This window comes from Peromyscus maniculatus, chromosome 23, assembly GCF_049852395.1.
Source record: "Peromyscus maniculatus bairdii isolate BWxNUB_F1_BW_parent chromosome 23, HU_Pman_BW_mat_3.1, whole genome shotgun sequence".
NCBI classification, from domain to species: Eukaryota; Metazoa; Chordata; class Mammalia; order Rodentia; family Cricetidae; genus Peromyscus; species Peromyscus maniculatus.
The window spans coordinates 49049090-49067176 of NC_134874.1; the positions used below are offsets into that span (position 1 = coordinate 49049090).

The 18087-nt window shown below is 42.2% G+C and overlaps 1 pseudogene; it reads right to left on the bottom strand.

The window, feature by feature from the left end:
- Window positions 1-17156: 17156 nt before the first annotated feature.
- On the bottom strand, window positions 17157-18064 carry LOC143270639 (ADP-ribosylation factor-like protein 5A pseudogene; annotated as a pseudogene).
- Window positions 18065-18087: the final 23 nt, after the last annotated feature.

The following is an 18087-nucleotide window of genomic DNA, read 5'->3' on the forward strand; positions in this document are numbered from 1 at the left end:
GGGGAAATTCTTCAAAACAGGTTTGTGTGTGTGTGTGTGTGTGTGTGTGTGTGTGTGTGTGTGTAGCCTTTTCTGTTCTGGAACTAGCTCTGTCAACCAGGCTGGCCTTGAATTTATGGAGATCCATCTGCCTCTGCCTCCCAAATGTTAGGATTAAAGGCATGCACTACCACCACCTAGTATAACTTGGTTCTTTTAATTGGCTTAGTAAGAGTGAGTGGCTGAGCCTGGCTTGTTAGGGTAGTCAGGACACAAACACTGATCCTAACTCCAGGAACAGAAGAAGGCTTCCGTCAAGTGCAGTCCTTCTGCCTTAAAGTTCATTGTCTTCCATCTATGAGAAATATTGTTTTTCTTTATCTTTGAGTCTTTTATAGTTCGTCAAGGGACTAGGGAAGAGTACTGTCTTATTCTAGAGATAGTGAAAACTAGGCTGATGGAGATAAATGGTTTTTGAATATATTTAAGTGCAATTGCTCATCTTAGTCATCTCATCATTTTAATGACTCTCTATATGAAGGTGAAGCCACCTAAGCCTGGCATGGTGACATAGGCCTATAATCATGATACTGGAGGCAGGAATTTTAGAATTGCAATGTCATCCAAGAGGAGAATGGTCAATGGGGTATGGCGGGAGGCCCATGGAACCTAGGGAGACTGTGATTGGCTCAGGACATGTCCACAGTCTTCCCTGTAGCTGTAGAACTTCAGGGCCATGGCACCAGGAAGTGATGGCTGAGGTATTTACCACTCCAAATTTTCTGTTGATAATGTTTTCTATCCAAGGTAACCTAACCTAGGTAGGTCACTTAAGGGTTAGACTCATGTTGATCAATAAAGAGTAAAATTCTTGCCAGGTGGTGGTGGCACATGCCTTTAATCCCACCACCTGGGAGGCAGAGCCAGGTGGCTCTCTATGAGTTCAAGGCCAGCTTGGTATATGGAGCAAGATCCAGGACAGGCACCAAAACTACACAGAGAAACTCTGTTTCAACCCCCCCCCCCAAAAAAAAAAGAGTAAAATTTTCCTTCAAGTGGGTGAATTAGTCTCAGGCAGCGATGAACTCCCTATTTGGATATCTGAAACAGCATGTTCACTTACTTCTAAAACCATAACACACAACCAACAGAAATGGACCCAAGTAGGTTTTATTCATATATTTGCAAATACTTATTCATACATACTTAACAAGTAAGGAAATGGAAGGGAAGATATTGGGAAGGCATGGAGAGAGGACAAGGAAGGGGGAAAGTGATGTAAATATTTTAATTAAAATGTATAAAATAAATTTTAAATAAAAATATGGCTTGTGAGATAGCTTAGCAATTAAGAGTACTGGGTGTTGTTGCATAGGACACAGATTACATTGCCAGAGATCGTGGTTGCTAACCATCTCCTGTAACTCCAGTTCCAAGAGATCTGATTCCCTCACCTGGCCTCTGCCAGTACTGCACACAGACACATATGGTCAAACACTCATATACATAAAGCAAAGCTTAAAAAACTCGAAGTCTGTACAGTAATTTCACAGCCTTAAGATTGATGGCAGTTAGGGCTAGTTAAAATGAACTCTTTCTGGTCCTTCATAGAAGCATTTGTGGCCTTTCTCTGAGACAGCTTGCTTGGAGGCAAAAGAAGCCTTATTCTAAGGTAAGAACAACTCAGAATAGGAAAAGGATTTGTGTGTGCCTTAAGACCAAAATAGGAGGAATAGTTTATTGTGTACACTGCAGGGGAAAACAGGGCAGACAAACAGCTGCTGGAGTCACCATTATGAAATAGGACCTGATTGTGGCAAGATCAGTGATTTTGTAATTTCCCAGCGCATATTGATCCATGTCATGTGAGTGAAGGCAGGTCAGATCTTGGGTGTACAATTTGGGAAAGTTAGCTTTAGTCAATGAGTACTGAATTTCCAACAAAGGAACTTTCCTATGCAGATATGTTCAAGCCTGTTTGTCATGGTTATATCCATTAGCTTTAGCTGTGTGTGGTAGGTCTTAGGTCTCAGCAGCTAACATTGCACATAGGGGCGTGGTAAAATAAGACCTTATTAATAGCATTCCCTCTACCAGAGAATGGTTTTCTCTTTTTCAAAGTCAGTATACCTATGTGTTTTTTCAATTCTATTTATCTTTTTAAAAAGACTATTTGTTTCACTTTTAAAATTTGTTTTTCTTTAAATGGATCACTGCTCTAGTCTCTCATTTGTATCTATTCCCCATTGTTTTTAGGTCATTAAGAATTTCTTTCCATTTTTCACAAGTGCTGTTGATTATTTATTTCTGTTTAGAGCAATGCCTCCTGTAGCTTAGGCTAGCCTCACACTGAAGTTGCAAATTGCTTTGAACACCTAATGCTGCTTCTGCTGCCCAGTGTTGGAAAGAAAGTTTTGCAACTGCTTCAAGTCTAGACCTTAACTGGTTATTGAGAAGGAAAAATAGAGAAGCAAATGAATATCCTCCAACTTCTCTGGATTTTATTGCAAACTTATAGATGAATTGAGTTCACTGATGAACTTTAAGCAGGTGTAGTCCCAGCACAGAAAGGGATGGGCAAGAAGGAGCATGAGAGCTTTCCTCCTTTGACTGTAGCTCATATTAGAAGTAAGTAGTGAAGTAATGAATTTTAGATAATTATTAATTGTTCTGAATGGTCATTTCTTGCATCCACAGAACAGGATATCAAGAATCTGGATAAAGAACTGAACATAGCATGAACGAATATACAGTAGTTACATTAGTTTGACCAAAATAGAACTGGATAAAATGGTGTGGCCCTGCCTATAAGAAATATTATTTTACTGGATTAAGATGTACAGCCTGAGAGAATATGTGTGACTAATATTTGGTATGCTCTAACACAAATCCCTAGTCTCTGGAGCACATGGCCATGTAGCCTGTTTCAACTTATGAAAATAATTTTTGAGGATTATAATTACATTATTTCCATTATCTCTTTCCTGATTCTAAGCCTGTCCATAGACACTTCATTGTTTTCTAATTCTTGGCCTCTTTTTACTTTAGGAACAGTTACTGTTTGAATGTGACCTGTGTTTGGTTGCAGGACTTCTGAGCTATGAAGGAAAGGGTTGGCTGCAGTGGTCAGTGAGTAATGGAGTACACTAAGGACACTATATCTTGGAATAGGAATAGGAAAGGCTCTGAGAGACTGGAATAGTTTCTACTAAAATATAAATTTCCAAGACTAGAACCCTGTCTGCCCCTGAGGTGGAAGGGCAGGGCTGAGAAGGCCTGTGTTGCCTTAGTCATTTGATCTCTCTGCTTATCTAATTGGAGACTTGCTACTCTCCTGAGGCCCAGTTGGGTAAAAATAGTCATTGAGGGACTCTGGGTAAGCCTAGCAATCAGGAACACCAGCAGGAGGTAGATTGTGGGTTTTTTCTAGGGTTCTCCTCTAATGCAGCTATAAGGAGCCATGAAGTAGACCATAAGCCATGTCATGGTGAGTAGGTGTGCTTTGCCTTCCATGCAGGAGGGTCAGGTTGGCTGAGCTATCAGATCTGCTGGGAGTTAAATGGACCATGAGACAGACTAGTTCTGTTGGCCCATGTGTTGACCTGGGCAGTGGTCCTTCTCTTCTAAGCCTCCCTGAGTGTTCATTCCCAAGGGATGGGGAGGCTCTGCTGGCCTGGCTATGGGAGATGTGGTGTTTATAATATCACTGTCCTGTGTGAATACACAGGATTGCTTTTGGTGTGCAGTGGGAAGAAAGATTGGAAAACTGAAGGTCTGGTTTGTAGAAATTTTCAATGTTGCATTCCATATTCAGGTTTGTGTGATAAGTTTTACAAATAGTTTAGAAACTGATAGAAAGGACATAATGGGGGTCATCCTTCAGAAATACTTGATTAGAATGCTTTTAACTTTCCTCGACTACCAGTCACAATGGCATGATTCAGGGAATTTCAATTCCAGAGAACAAAAGAAATTTCTTAGCTGCAGAGGTCCTTGGGTATTCAAGGTGTTGGGCAGGTGGATAGGGATGATTTCACATATTGTGACATAATCCATGTGTCAGGAAGCAGATATTATTCTTTAACACTGTTTTGTGTGTGGGCATCCCTCAGACTGGGTTTACCTGAAACCACATAGGGGAGTGAGGGGATTCATAACCATAGTCAATTTTGCTGATTATAGCCATTTCCAGAGAGAGCTCTAGAGCATGTGACCTCTCTTTTGGAAGAAAGATCAGTAGTAACAGGAAGGTCAGAAATATAGCAGTTTAGGGGTCACTTTGAGTTTTTTTTTTGTGGGAGTTGTGAAGTCTGTGTTTATTTAGTTTCTATACATGTTCAATCATAGATTACATTGGTCAAGTGCACAGTTTTCCTGGTTGAAATTTCCTTAGTTCTTTTGATGAAAGCTTAACTATACTTTTGTGCTTTTGTTCTTGGCCTTTTCTTTCTACCCTATTATTCTTTCACAAATATTGTACATGTTCTTCATTGTTGTATTTTGTGTTAAGTAGTCAGTACCTGCTCATCCTGGTTACTCAAAACAGCACTTCTGCAGTACTTACTACCCAGTGCTGCAAGCCATTAAAATCCCACCTAGAACTTTATCTGGCTGTGAAATGAGTTTCCTGGCCAGAAAGCAATACTGTGTAAAATACCATATCAGTTGATAAGACATTTTGTTAATGCATTGATGGTGGTTTTGACAGAAGCATTAATGTAGCAAAGGCAAATCCATAACCAGAATAAATATATCTACTCCAATAAGGACAAAGAATTGTCCTTTCCATTGAGAAAGTGGTCCAGTATAGTCAACCTGCCACTAGGTTGCTGGCTGTTCAACCCCGGGGAATGGTGCCATATCTGGGGTTCAGTGTTGGTCTCTGCTGTGGCTAATCTGGCACTCAGCAGCAGCAGTAGCCAGGTCAGCTGTGATAAGTGGAAGTTCATGTTATTGAGCACATGCATAACCCCTGTCTCTGCCACCAGGGCCACTTTTTTCATGGGCTCATTTATTGGTGAAATTATTAAGGCCACTCCATGTAGTTAAAAGGGAGGTTTATTTTGTGGGAGTAACTTACAAGTAAAAGGATAGGTTGCAGGATCTGGGAAAGGTGTAGCGTGGTCCGGCAGTGTTCTCTAGAGAACTCTGCTCGGTCTACCTTCAGCATCCTGGGTACAGGAACCAAGAGAGCCGGCCCATCTGGATCTCAGGTCTTCAGGGTCCTCTCTCAGCCCCGCCTTGTAGGTGTGACAGTTACTGAAGCCTCAGTGGGGGTTGGAACTTCCAGATCAAAGCTGGAATGGCTACACACTACACTCATTGGGCAATGACATGAATGGCTGGGAGAAGAGGCTGACTGACCACAGAAAGAGTCATCCAATCTATTTCATTATTGAACTCTTCCTCAGCTGAAGTCACCTTTTGGTGAACTTTTACATGGGATACAAGTATTTTCACACCATTTGCCCATTTGGAGAAATCTACCCACATACTTCTTCCCCACATGTCTTTCTCAATAATTTTCCAACCATACTCTTTCCAAGTCCTTGACCATATACTCAATCAGTGAGTTGCACATTGGCCATTTCTCTCTCCCCCAAAACCTGTATGCCAATGTGTACTGACTGAACTTCTGCACACTGTGAAGATTTCCCATCACCAGTATCTTTTAGGCTTATTCCAGAATGGGGTTGAAATGTTGCAGCTGTCCATTTCTGGCTGATGCCTACTTGATGCATAGAACCACCAGTAACCCTGGCCCTAGTCTTCTCTTCCACAGTCAACCAATAATATGGAATACTCCATGAGGCTATAGGTGCATGCTTGGCAGCAGAAGGCACTACAACAGGAGAAGAAACCATAGGCATTTGGGCAACTTCTTCATGTAGCTTGCTTGTGCCTCAGGACCTTCTTGTGCCTGATCTCTTGTGTACCATTTCCATTTGATAATATATTGGTACTGCACATGTCCTATTTTATGATTTGTTGGGTTTGATAACATCCAGTTCATGATGGGCAGTTCAGGTCACATGGTAAGTACATGGCCCACTGTCAAATGTTCAGTTTTTCCCAGTGACTGGAATTAATGGCATGTGCTTGCATGCTTGGTCAAAATTATTGTTGAAAATGGTTCTATGGGCATCAGTGGAAGACACTTCAAATGACTTTAATAGGTATTGTATTGTCCCAATTCTCCAATGCTTCTATTCTTGTATGTTATTAAGTTTTTTCTTTCCCTTCTGTGTTTATGCACATGTGCATGAACATATGCACGTGCGTGTGTGTGTGTGTGTGTGTGTGTGTGTGTGTGTGTGTGTGTGTGTGTGTAGACTATGTAGCACAGGCTTTAAAATTTACAGTGATCTTCCTGCCTCTGTGTCTAGATTGCTGGTACTAAACGAATGCACTACCACACACAGCTTGAAATATAATTTTTATGGTCTATGTCTCATCTTGTTTTGACCAGGGAGGCCAGGAGAGGGTGTCAGAACCCCTAATAGTGGAGTTACCGATATTAGTGAGCTTCTATATGTACTGGGAATGGAAGCTGGATGCTCTGAAAAAAATCTTCAGTGCCCTTAACTGGTAAAGTATTTTCTACCCTAAGGTTTTTGTTCTTAATTATGTTTCCTGTCCAAGGTATCCTTGCCATTGTCGAACACATGATGCTGATTAAAAAGTGGAGTTGTCCTTCATTTGAGAGAAGAAGCCTCAAGCAGTAATGAGTTCCCTAATTGTTTATCCAATACGACATGGTCAGCCAATTATCCATAGATGTACAACCAACAAAAGTGGACACAGCTGGTTATATTTATGTATTTCAGCATACTTACTCATCCATACTCAACAAGGAAAAAGTTGGAAGGGATTTGGGAAGGGATGAAATGAAGACATAAAAAGGGAAAGTGATGTACTATCTTTTAATTAACAATTTATGGAAATACATTTTAAGATTGTGAGCCTAGCCTTTAACGGCTGAGCTATCCCTCCAGCCAGGAAATACATTTAAAATAAAAACAGAGTGCTACAGGTCACAGGAAAATGTAATGAAATCCAGCTACTATGACAAAAGCTACTACTTGGAAAGGTCAAGGACCTTTCTGAAGGTCAAGCCATAGCTTAAGAAGCTTTGGTGATATTTTAGCTTTCGTATATACATTAGCCGAATCCTACAATGATTTTCTTGTATGCTATGTGTAGTTCTAAGAACTCCAAACAGTGTATTTATCTAAAATACCTACCAGGCATCCAAGGCCAAATGATCTCCTGACCTAAGGTAACACAATTGGAAACAAAGCCTGTCTCCTGGGTCAGGCGGATAGCTTTATTTCTTGTGTAATTTAGGCAAAGACCCTCTTTTCTTTCTTTCTTTCTTTCTTTCTTTCTTTCTTTCTTTCTTTCTTTCTTTCTTTCTTTCTTTCTTTCTTTCTTTCTCTCTCTCTCTCTCTCTCTCTCTCTTTCTTTCTTTCTTTCTCTCTCTCTCTCCTTCCTTCCTTCCTTCCTTCCTTCCTTCCTTCCTTCCTTCCTTCCTTCCTTCCTTCCTTCCTTTCTTTCTTTCTTTCTTTCTTTCTTTCTTTCTTTCTTGCCTGCCTTCCTTCCTTCCTTCCTTCCTTCCTTCCTTCCTTCCTTCCTTCCTTCCTTCCTTCCTTCCTTTTTTCATCAAGACACAGTTTTTCTGTGTAGTTTTGGTGGCTGTCCTGGATCTCACTCTGTAGCCCAGGCTGGCCTCAAACTCACAGAGATCTGCCTGGCTCTGCCTCCCGAGTGCTGGGATTAAAGGCATGCACCACCACCGCCTGGCTACCCTCCTTTCTTATGCAGCCTTAGTGGTATTTATATTAACAGTATAGACTTCTAACATTTTACGTAACCACTTCTAGGAATGTAGATTGAGCACATAAATCCCCTTTTCTTGATGTACTAACTGATCATTACCTCTCAGTTGACCTCCTTCTTTACCACTCCCTTTTTGGGTTGTAAAAGAAAGCCTGATGGTCACTGCCTCAGGAAAACTCTTGTCTGCCTTTTCTTCTTTTTTTATTATTATTAAGAGATTTTCTATTCATTTTACATACTAACCACAGATTCTCCTGTCCTCCCTCCCCCCCCCAGCCTTCCACCCCAACCCATCCCCCATTCCCACCTCCTCCAAGGTAAGGTCTCCCATGGGGAATCAGCAGAGCTTGGTACATTCAGTTGAAGGAGGTCCAAACCCCTCCTCCCTGCACCAAGGCTGCACGAAGTGTCTCACCATAGGCACTAGGCTCCAAAAAACCTGCTCTTGCACTATGGACCAGTCCTGATCCCACTGCTTGGGGGGCCCCCTAAACAGTTCAAACTAAACAACTGTCTTGCTTATCCGGAGGGCCTAGTCCAGTCCCATGGGGGCTCCTCCTTGGCCCACACTTCCTGTGTTTCCACTAGTTTGGCTAGTCATCTCTATACTTTTTCCCATCATGGGCTCGATGTTCCTTGCTCATAGAATCCCTCCCCTCTCTCATCGATTGGACTCCTGGAGCTCAGCCTGGCACCAGGCTGTGGATCTCTGCATCTGTTTCCATCAGTCACTGGATGAGGCTCTATAATGACAGTTCAGGTATTCAACCATCTGATCATCAGAGTAGGACGTTCAGGCACCCTCTCGACTATTGCGAGTAGTCTATGGTGGGGCCATCGATGTGGATTCCTGGGAACTTCCCTAGCGCTCTTTTTCTCCCTATTCCCATGGTGTCTTCATTTATCATGGTATCTCTTTCCTTGCTCTCCCACTTTGTCCCTGTTCCAGCTCAAACCTCTCGTTCCCTGATGTTTTCATTCCTCATTCCTTGCCCTCCATTAACCCCTCACCCCCAGTTTGCTCATGTAGATCTCATCTATATCTCCTTTGCTCGGTGATCCATGAGTCCTTCCTAGGGTACTCCCTCCTAGCTAGCCTCTCTGAAGCTGTGAGTTGCAGTCTGGTTATTCTTTGCTTTACATCTAGTATCCACTTATGAGTGAGTACATACCATGTTTGTCCTTCTGAGTCTGGGTGACCTCATTCAGGATGATATTTTCTAGTTCTATCCATTTGCCTGCAAATTTCATAATGTCATTTTTTTCTCTGCTGAGTAGTACTCTATTATGTATATGTCCACATTTTCTTTATCCATTCTTCAGGTAAGGGGCATCTAGGTTGTTTCCAGGTTCTGGCTATTACGAATAATGCTGTTATGAACGTAGTTGAGCATGTGTCCTTGTGCTATGATTGAGCATTCCTTGGGTCTATGCCCAAGAGTGGTATAGCTGGGTCTTGAGGAAGATTGATTCCCAATTTTCTGAGAAACCACCACACTGATTTCCAAAGTGGCTGTACAATTTTGCATTCCCACCAAAAGTGTAGGAGTGTTCCTCTTGCTCCACATCCTCTCCAACATAAGCTGTCTTTAGTGTTTTTGGTCTTAGCCATTCTGACTGGTGTAAGATGGTATCTCAGAGTCATTTTGATTTGCATTTTCCTGCTGTCTAAGGATGTTGAGCAATTCCTTATATGTGTTTTGGCAGTTTGAGATTCTTCTGTGAGAATTCTCTGTTTAGTTCTGTAGCTCATTTTTAAATTGGATTGTTAGGTATTTTGATGTCTAGTTTCTTGAATTCTTTATATATTCTGGAGATCAGCCTTGTGTCAGATGTGGGGCTGGTGAAGATCATTTCCGATTCTGTAGGCTGTCATCTTTGTCTTATTGATCATGTCCTTTGCCCTACAAAAGCTTCTCAGTTTCAAGAGTTCCTATTTATTGTTTCTCTCAGTGTCTGTGCTACTGGTGTTATATTTAGGAAATGATCTCTGGTGCCAGTGCATTCAAGACTACTTCCTACTTTCTCTTGTATCACGTTCAGTGTAACTGGATTTATGTTGAGGTCTTTGATGCACTTGTACTTGTGTTTTGTGCATAATGAGAGATATGTATCTATTTGCCATCTTCTACATGTTGACATCCAGTTATGCCAGCACCATTTGCTGAAGATGCTTTCTTTTTCCCATTGTACAGTTTTGGCTTCTTTGTCAAAAATCAGGTGTTCATAGGTGTGTGGATTAATGTCAGTATCTTCAATTCAATTCCATTGGTCTACATGTTAATTTTTATGCCAATACCAAGCTGTTTTTATTACTATATTAGAGCTTGATGTCGGGGATGGTGATGTCTCCAGAGGTTGCTTTATTGTACAGGATTCTTGTAGCTATCCTGGGTTTTCTGTTTTTCCAAATGAAGTTGAGTGTTGTCCTTTCCAGGTCTGTGAAGAATTGTGTTGGGATTTTAATGGGGATTGCATTGAATCTGTAGATTGCTTTTGGTAAGATTGCCATTTATACTATGTTAATCCTACCTATCTATGAGCATGGGAGATCTTTCCATTTACTGATATCTTCTTCAATTTCTTTCTTCAGAGACTTAAAGTTCTTATCATACAGGTCTTTCACTTGCTTAGTTAGAGTTACCCCAAGGTATTTTATATTAGTTGTGGCTATTGTAAAGGGTGATGTTTCTCTGATTTCTTTCTCATACCTTTTTTCATTTGTGTATAGGAAGGCTACTGATTTTTGTGAGTTGATCTTGTATCCTGCCACTTTACTGAAGGAGTTTATCAGTGGTAGGAGTTCCCTAGTAGAGTTTTTGGGGTCACTTATGTATATTATCATATCATCTCCAAATAGTGCAAGTTTAACTTCTTCCTTTCTAATTTGTATCCCCTTGATCTCCTTTTGTTGTGTTATTGCACTAGATAAACCTTCAAGTACTATATAGAATAAATATGGGGAGAGTGGACAGCCTTGTCTTATTCCTGACTTTAGTGGAATCTTTTTGAGTTTCTCTCCATTTAATTTGATGTTGACTGTCGGCTTGTTGTAAATTCCCTTTATTATGTTTAGATATATTCCTTGTATTCCTGATCTCTCTAGGACCTTTATCATGTTTATAGTTATGACAGAAATACCTCCAACTTTTAGATAAATTTAAAAAAACCCAGCAAATATAAAAGGTGTTTTGGATCAAATTACTTCTAGTACAAATAATGTAACATGTCAAATTTTTAATCAAATTCTCGAAAGCATTCAGAGTATTTGGATTTCCTAACTATTAAATGTTGTGCCCAGATCGTGACCCCCAGAGAGACCACCAAAGACGAGCATGCCGGAATGCAAAAGCAAGGTTTAATCCTGGATATCCAAAAGCAATACAAGCCTAGGCAGGGACTTCATCCAATACATCCAACACAGTGGAGGCTGGAGGAAGCGCCCACCTGTCTGCAAGCTCAGTTTTTAAAGGGAAAAGTCACAAGGTTACATCATTTAGGGGTGCTAGTACAGGTACAATTCTGATTGGCTCGCTTCTAGGGACTTCTAGAAATTACTTCTAAGGGAGTGGTTGCCTGCCACCATTTCTCATTGGCTGCCCTCAGGTGGGGGCATTTCTGTGATCAGTTACCCTGGAAACCAGGGAAAGGACATTCCATAGTCTGGCAGGCATTACCTCGTGACTATCTTGTGGCTCTGTACTTTTACACTTCCTGGTTTCTGGAATCTGAACTGACTGGTCTCAGTAACTTCTGGGCTGTTCCAGTAACTTATGGCCTGTAGCTAAAAGGAGCAGTCTTAGGCCTTTAGTTTTGGGGTGAGAGCATTTTGGTCTTATTTTGGTTCCACATTTCCCCCTTCTCATGTGCCTAATGGAACCCAATCATGGGTTTTGGACAGTTAGCTCCTAAGTATCCCTCTCTAATAATGGCCATGTATAGTTAGCCATCTTGTCTCTATGCCAGGGAGTTTTCTTTTGACCCAGCATTTCAGCCTTTTCTGAACAGGGAATATGGGTGATGTATTCTCTTCTGGAACTGCTTCGAGCTGGCATTGGGGTGCTGATATCAGGGGGCCCCAAAAGGCTGAAAAGCTAGTCAAAGACTGGGCAAGGGGGCATTTGTCAGAAGCATGTAGCTGCCTGCCCCCATAGGGACAGGGAAGAACCATGTTAGCTGGGCTGGTCCACGTCAGCTTTTAGCAAGTCTGGAGCTCACAGTCGTCTAGAGCACACAGTCATCTGGAGCAGTGGAGTCAGCGACTGAAACCTGGAGGTGACTGCCAGCTGAGTAGAAATCTGTTGAGACAAATTTAAACTAGGAACAGAAGTTAAAATTTATGAACTTATTTGGAACCCTTAGGTCCATACCCTTAGTAATGGGAAAAGCAGTAGTCCCAAGACCAGAAGAGAGGAAAAATATCATCTTTAGGAATACTTATCTGGGGTCCTTTCAACCTCTGTGAAATGGGTCTAGGTTTTTATGGCTCTTTTGATCCTTTGAGGCCTACTTACAAAATGACATAAAAGTTTTAGATACATTAGTATAAACAAAGCAGGTAATGGGTATCTGTAAAACAGCAGAAGTGGACTCATACCTTTGAGTCCCAACAAGAACTACAGATTTAGGTTAAAAGCTTGTACATTTTCCTTCTGTCCAGAAAGCCAGGTATAAATTGGACAGAGATTTTTGGCCTGGTGAGAGGCACTTTTAGGTTTACATTTAGATGACATCTAAAACAAATCCAAAATGTTGAGCTTGTGACTGAATAGTAAGTAGTCATTGCTCTACCAGCTCATCAGGACTCCTAAATGTTAAGCTCTGAACCATAGAACAGGAGAGTAATCTGAAACTTATCTCATTTTGAACTCATATCTGAACTTTTATGACTTACTTAAACTTTTATATCTTAGAACATTTTCCTAAAAGTGAGCTAACAAGCTAGCTATGGCCTTGCAGAAGGATCTGGTTGATGCTGCCGTGCTGACAAAGTTAGAGCTAGCCTGGCCATCAGTACTGTCAGAGATCTGAGAAGGATAAACTATATCTGAGTGCAGACCAAGAAGCTTCCAATCCTATAAATTACAGGGACCAATCCCTACCCAGGTCTCCATACCGTTGGAGGCACCAGTCAGAACAGCATAAATCTTCTTCCGCCATCAGGTCCATAAGGCAGAGTATTTTTTTCTGTGGAATAGGGACACGGAAGACTGACCTTGATCAGGCAAAAGGGTGCAATCAATTCCAGTGTCCTACTGCTCATCCACAGTCTGGGCTGGGTCCTGGCGGCAGGCGTTGCATTTGGGCATCTTGCCCTGTGGTCAGCGTTGTCATATTTCAGGCAGAGACATTGTGCTGCCTCGTACGTAATCTTCTTTGGAGACCTTGGGTCACTGCTAGGATCTGGAAGCCTGTCTGATATAGTAAGCTTTTAGATCAACATTTAAATGCCATATTCTGCAGATCTCTGAAGTATGAGGGCTGTCCAGGCATATCTGAATAGACAAACTTTGTTTCTAATTACTTGTTTCAAGCTCAACCCTAAAAACATATGCACGAGACTGAGTAAATGAGTAAACTTACATCAGTACTTACTTACCCTGACTACAATTAAAAACTTGATTACTTATGACTGACTATTTATGTTCTCTAACAGTCTACAAAAGTAGCCTAAAAACAATGCTTTTAAGTTGAAGCTCTTCTAGCATCAAATACAGGTTCAGTAAAGAAATCAAAACAAAATATCAATATACAACATTTTTAAGCTTGTACATACCTTGGGTAAGAAGAAACATTTTTTAAGCCATTGGTTTTTAACTATAAAAACTGTTCTTAAAAGACTGAGATCTCTCAAATGTCTTCCACCACTGCAACTAGACTCTTTTTGGAACTCTAGTCCTGCCATACATTTGCAAACCTCAGCTGTTTCCTATGATTCCTTTATGTTGCAAAGTTTGGCTGCCAGAGCAAGGTATATTCCTGTGTATAAAAGCATTGATGTGCAGCTTTAATATTAATCAAATACCTTATTTATTAGACATATGTTGCCATGTATTTAAATTCTCTAGAAACTTGCTGTTGAACACTTGGTTAAGACATAAGTATTAGGTGTTAACCCAAGTAGATCTTTATAACCTTAGTAAAAGATGGCTGCCAGCCACATGGCTGCCCATGAGGTCACCAGCCAAGATGGAGGGAGCCACGTGGTTGCTGTTTAAAACTCGTTTTTCTAAACAATAATTACTTGCACACATACACACAGTTGGATCCAAGTTACACACACACATACATACATACAGTTAAAGCTTGCTTACATTTTCAAGTCACATACCTGTCCACATACACACATAAGCAGTTTGCAGAATCATTAGCCATTCTTAAGATGAAAACCAATAAGAATTAACTTTCAAATTCAGTATTTGCAGGTATAAGAAACCATAACAAACAGTTTGCATCACATCCCCTCTGACCTTCTACGACCTTCCATGTACCCTCAGTCCATTCCTTTGATCCCTCAGACATTTACTCCAGACAAATTCTGCTTTTGCTTTTCTTTTAAAACAGAAACTCTTACCAAAGTCCTTCTTGTGATTTCCCTCAGTACTCTAGAATATATTGTAAAGTTACAATAGTTTAAACAAGAACAGAAATACATGCATATACCATAACAAGAACAACTCTCAATTTGCATCAGCACTGTACCGCAGACAAGAAACTGTTGGTGACATTCCATTCTTGGAGCCAGACCTTGATCAGGTTTTAGCCCCAGGGCAGGTCTTGGGAGCCCCACCCAACAGCTTGGAAGAGGAGGACAGGGAAAGGGGGGGGGAGCATGCACCATGGAGACAAAAGATTGCTGTTAACCTCAGACCCTCAAGTACACGAGAACGGCAGACTGAAAGTGACTCCATGCCCTGGCTGGGCCCACAGACCTGTAGGCCACTCCTCAGCTGTGACCCTGGAGGGGCAGTTAGTTCTCCACCAGCCCCCACACTGAGCTCCTTGAGGCTCCTGCTGGCTCCCGCCAGTTCCGCCCCATGTCCACACAGGAGCCCAGCCAGAACCTGCCTGCCATATCTGGGCCCCACAGTGCTCACAGCCTGCTCTAGCACAAAGCCATGCCTAGTTCCCATGCAGCCAAGCCTCTACTCCACAGCTTTTTGAGCGAGCTGGGGCCCCGAACCTGCTGCAACTAGGCCCCGTGATGCTCACGGGCCGCCTAGCCCTCTCAGCGGCGCCCTGGGTCCCCAAAGTAGCAGCTGTGCAGCCACTGCCTGCCGGCTGCTGCCTGCTGCCTGTGCTCTGGTCAGAGAGAGCAAGGAGGCAATGTTAGGTTAGTCTGTGCCAGTTCAACCACCGAAGGGGTCTCCATCCCTTCGGCTGGCAATCGGCCCACAAATCCCAATGCATACACAAGCTCAGGCATAAAACACTCACACATGTGGCCACAGTTCTCACACATTTATGCATTTATAAAGGTATAACAAATAACACTGACAAACAAGATACAAAAAGGAAGAACAAGGGCCCTACAGATGGTCCAGGCAGACAGACGAGAGTGTGGAGAGGGAGCCTCAATAATGCCAAAGACCTACGGATGGGACAGGGACAATTCAACAGAGTCTCCCGATCCCCAGATGGATCCAAACAGACGGACCCCTCACGGGCATCTCCCGATCCCCAGACGGATCCAAACAGACGGACCCCTCACGGGCATCCTAACAGACGGACCCCTCTCGGGCGTCCTATGACGGGGGGGACCTGTGAGGACCCCCGAGTCCTGATGAGGGGTTGGAACGTCTTCCAACTCCTCCAGGTCACCTTACAGGCGCGTCCGCCAAGGTGAGCCTGTCAGATTCAACCGCCGGCTTTGGATAAGAAAATGAAAGTAAAACAAAGACAAGAAAATGGAGCGCTCTTACCGATCGGTGCAGATGGACCTCCGGAGCTCTTAGGGGTCCCGGCGGGGGGTCTCTGGGGATCGCGGACGAGCCCCCAAATGTTGTGCCCAGATCGTGACCCCCAGAGAGACCACCAAAGACGAGCATGCCGGAATGCAAAAGCAAGGTTTAATCCTGGATATCCAAAAGCAATACAAGCCTAGGCAGGGACTTCATCCAATACATCCAACACAGTGGAGGCTGGAGGAAGCGCCCACCTGTCTGCAAGCTCAGTTTTTAAAGGGAAAAGTCACAAGGTTACATCATTTAGGGGTGCTAGTACAGGTACAATTCTGATTGGCTCGCTTCTAGGGACTTCTAGAAATTACTTCTAAGGGAGTGGTTGCCTGCCACCATTTCTCATTGGCTGCCCTCAGGTGGGGGCATTTCTGTGATCAGTTACCCTGGAAACCAGGGAGAGGACATTCCATAGTCTGGCAGGCATTACCTCGTGACTATCTTGTGGCTCTGTACTTTTACACTTCCTGGTTTCTGGAATCTGAACTGACTGGTCTCAGTAACTTCTGGCCTGTTCCAGTAACTTATGGCCTGTAGCTAAAAGGAGCAGTCTTAGGCCTTTAGTTTTGGGGTGAGAGCATTTTGGTCTTATTTTGGTTCCACATTAAACAAGGTATTTTATGCAGTAGAAGAACATGTTAAGAAAACCTACAGAAATAAATAAATCTGCAAATTGAGAAATTATCAATGTTCACTGAAAACTATGCCTTATGCTTACTCTCAAATTCATTTTTAGCTGTTTGTCATGTTATACCTAAAAAGCTGCAGCTAAATTAATTATTATTATTTATAGAATGTTTCCTCTTTGGGCAGATATATTTCACACCATGATTTTCAATTAAAAATGACCTGGTAGTTTTAATCACAACTTATGAATGATTAGTAGCTGAATTGGCATAGGATCAACAGAAGGGAAAGTCTGGTAACTGCTCTGTCTGTAATTCTGCCCAGTCACTCCTGGCCAGGAGTCTAGCAGACACTCTACTCACTTGTGTTACATTTGTCCATCTCAATTACTGAGCAAGAAAAATTGGTATACAATGTCAAGCTTTTTCCTGTTTTGTTTTTAAGGAGCAGCTCAACCATTCTAGGTCAGGGCTGGCTTGTTAGAACAATACAGAGAACAGAAGGGAAACTACAAAAATGACCCTTAACACTAACGTTGGTACTGAATAACATTAGGGTAATAATAACTAAGGTTATTATTGTATTATCTGCTTTTCTTTAGAACACAAATCAAAGCCATTAACCTGAACTTGAGGTATATACACAATACATATTCAACTTTAAGCAAAATGCTTTCCATAATATTACATTTTTAAAAACTGGGAACGGTATCTGTGCTGATTTGTATTTGATTCAATGTAATGAGAAGGGAACATTCAACTTGGGGTGGGGTGGGAAGGGCAAAGCACTCGGACAATAAAGCTCTACAGTTCAAATGTCTTCCTCTCCCTTCGTACTCGCCACAGCTCTACCACATCCCACATCCGGAGAGGATTCATCGTGAGAAATGTCAGTCACAGCTTCGACGCACTTCGGAAGGAATGAGAGCAAACTGGGCGGTGACGTTCATCTTTGTTTTCAAATGAGTGGTCTTCATTTTCCTTCTTGTAGAAAAACACTTAAATCAGTTTATTATAAATATATCTCAACCATTTTTTTTGCAGCTTGCAAGTAAAGTCCAGCACTTTGTTGATACAGAGTCTGTGAGAAGAGGTCAGTAGAGATCATCTGATCTTCAGCCGTGACATCATCCACTCGAGTCCTTGGCATAACCCCTCGCCAGTAAGAGCGCAGCATGCTTGGATATGCCACTGGTGGTCTTTTATAGACGTTAGCTTCAAAAACTGGGAGATCTCTGCTACTGTCATGCATTCTTTAACATCTTGTTTATTAGCAAAAATCAGCAATCCAGCTTTTCTTAGGTCCTCGTGGGCCAGCATTTTGTAGAGCTCTTCTCTAGTTACTGAAATTCTTTCTCTGTCTGTGCTGTCCACAACAACTATTACAAGCTCAGTGTTAGTATAGTAAGTGTTCCAGGAAGATCGAAGCGATTCTTGACCTCCAATATCCCACATCAGGAAACGTGTATTATTAACCACAATCTCCTCCACGTTACTTCCTATTGTAGGGGATGTATGTACAACTTCATTCATGAAAAACTGGTAAAGGATGGTAGTTTTCCCTGCATTATCCAGCCCAACAATGATAACTTTGTGCTCCTGGTAATTGAACAGCCTCCAGATCCGGGTGAAGAGAATTCCCATCCTCGGGCAGCGGAGCCCTCCAGCCGCCCGGGCTCAGGCTG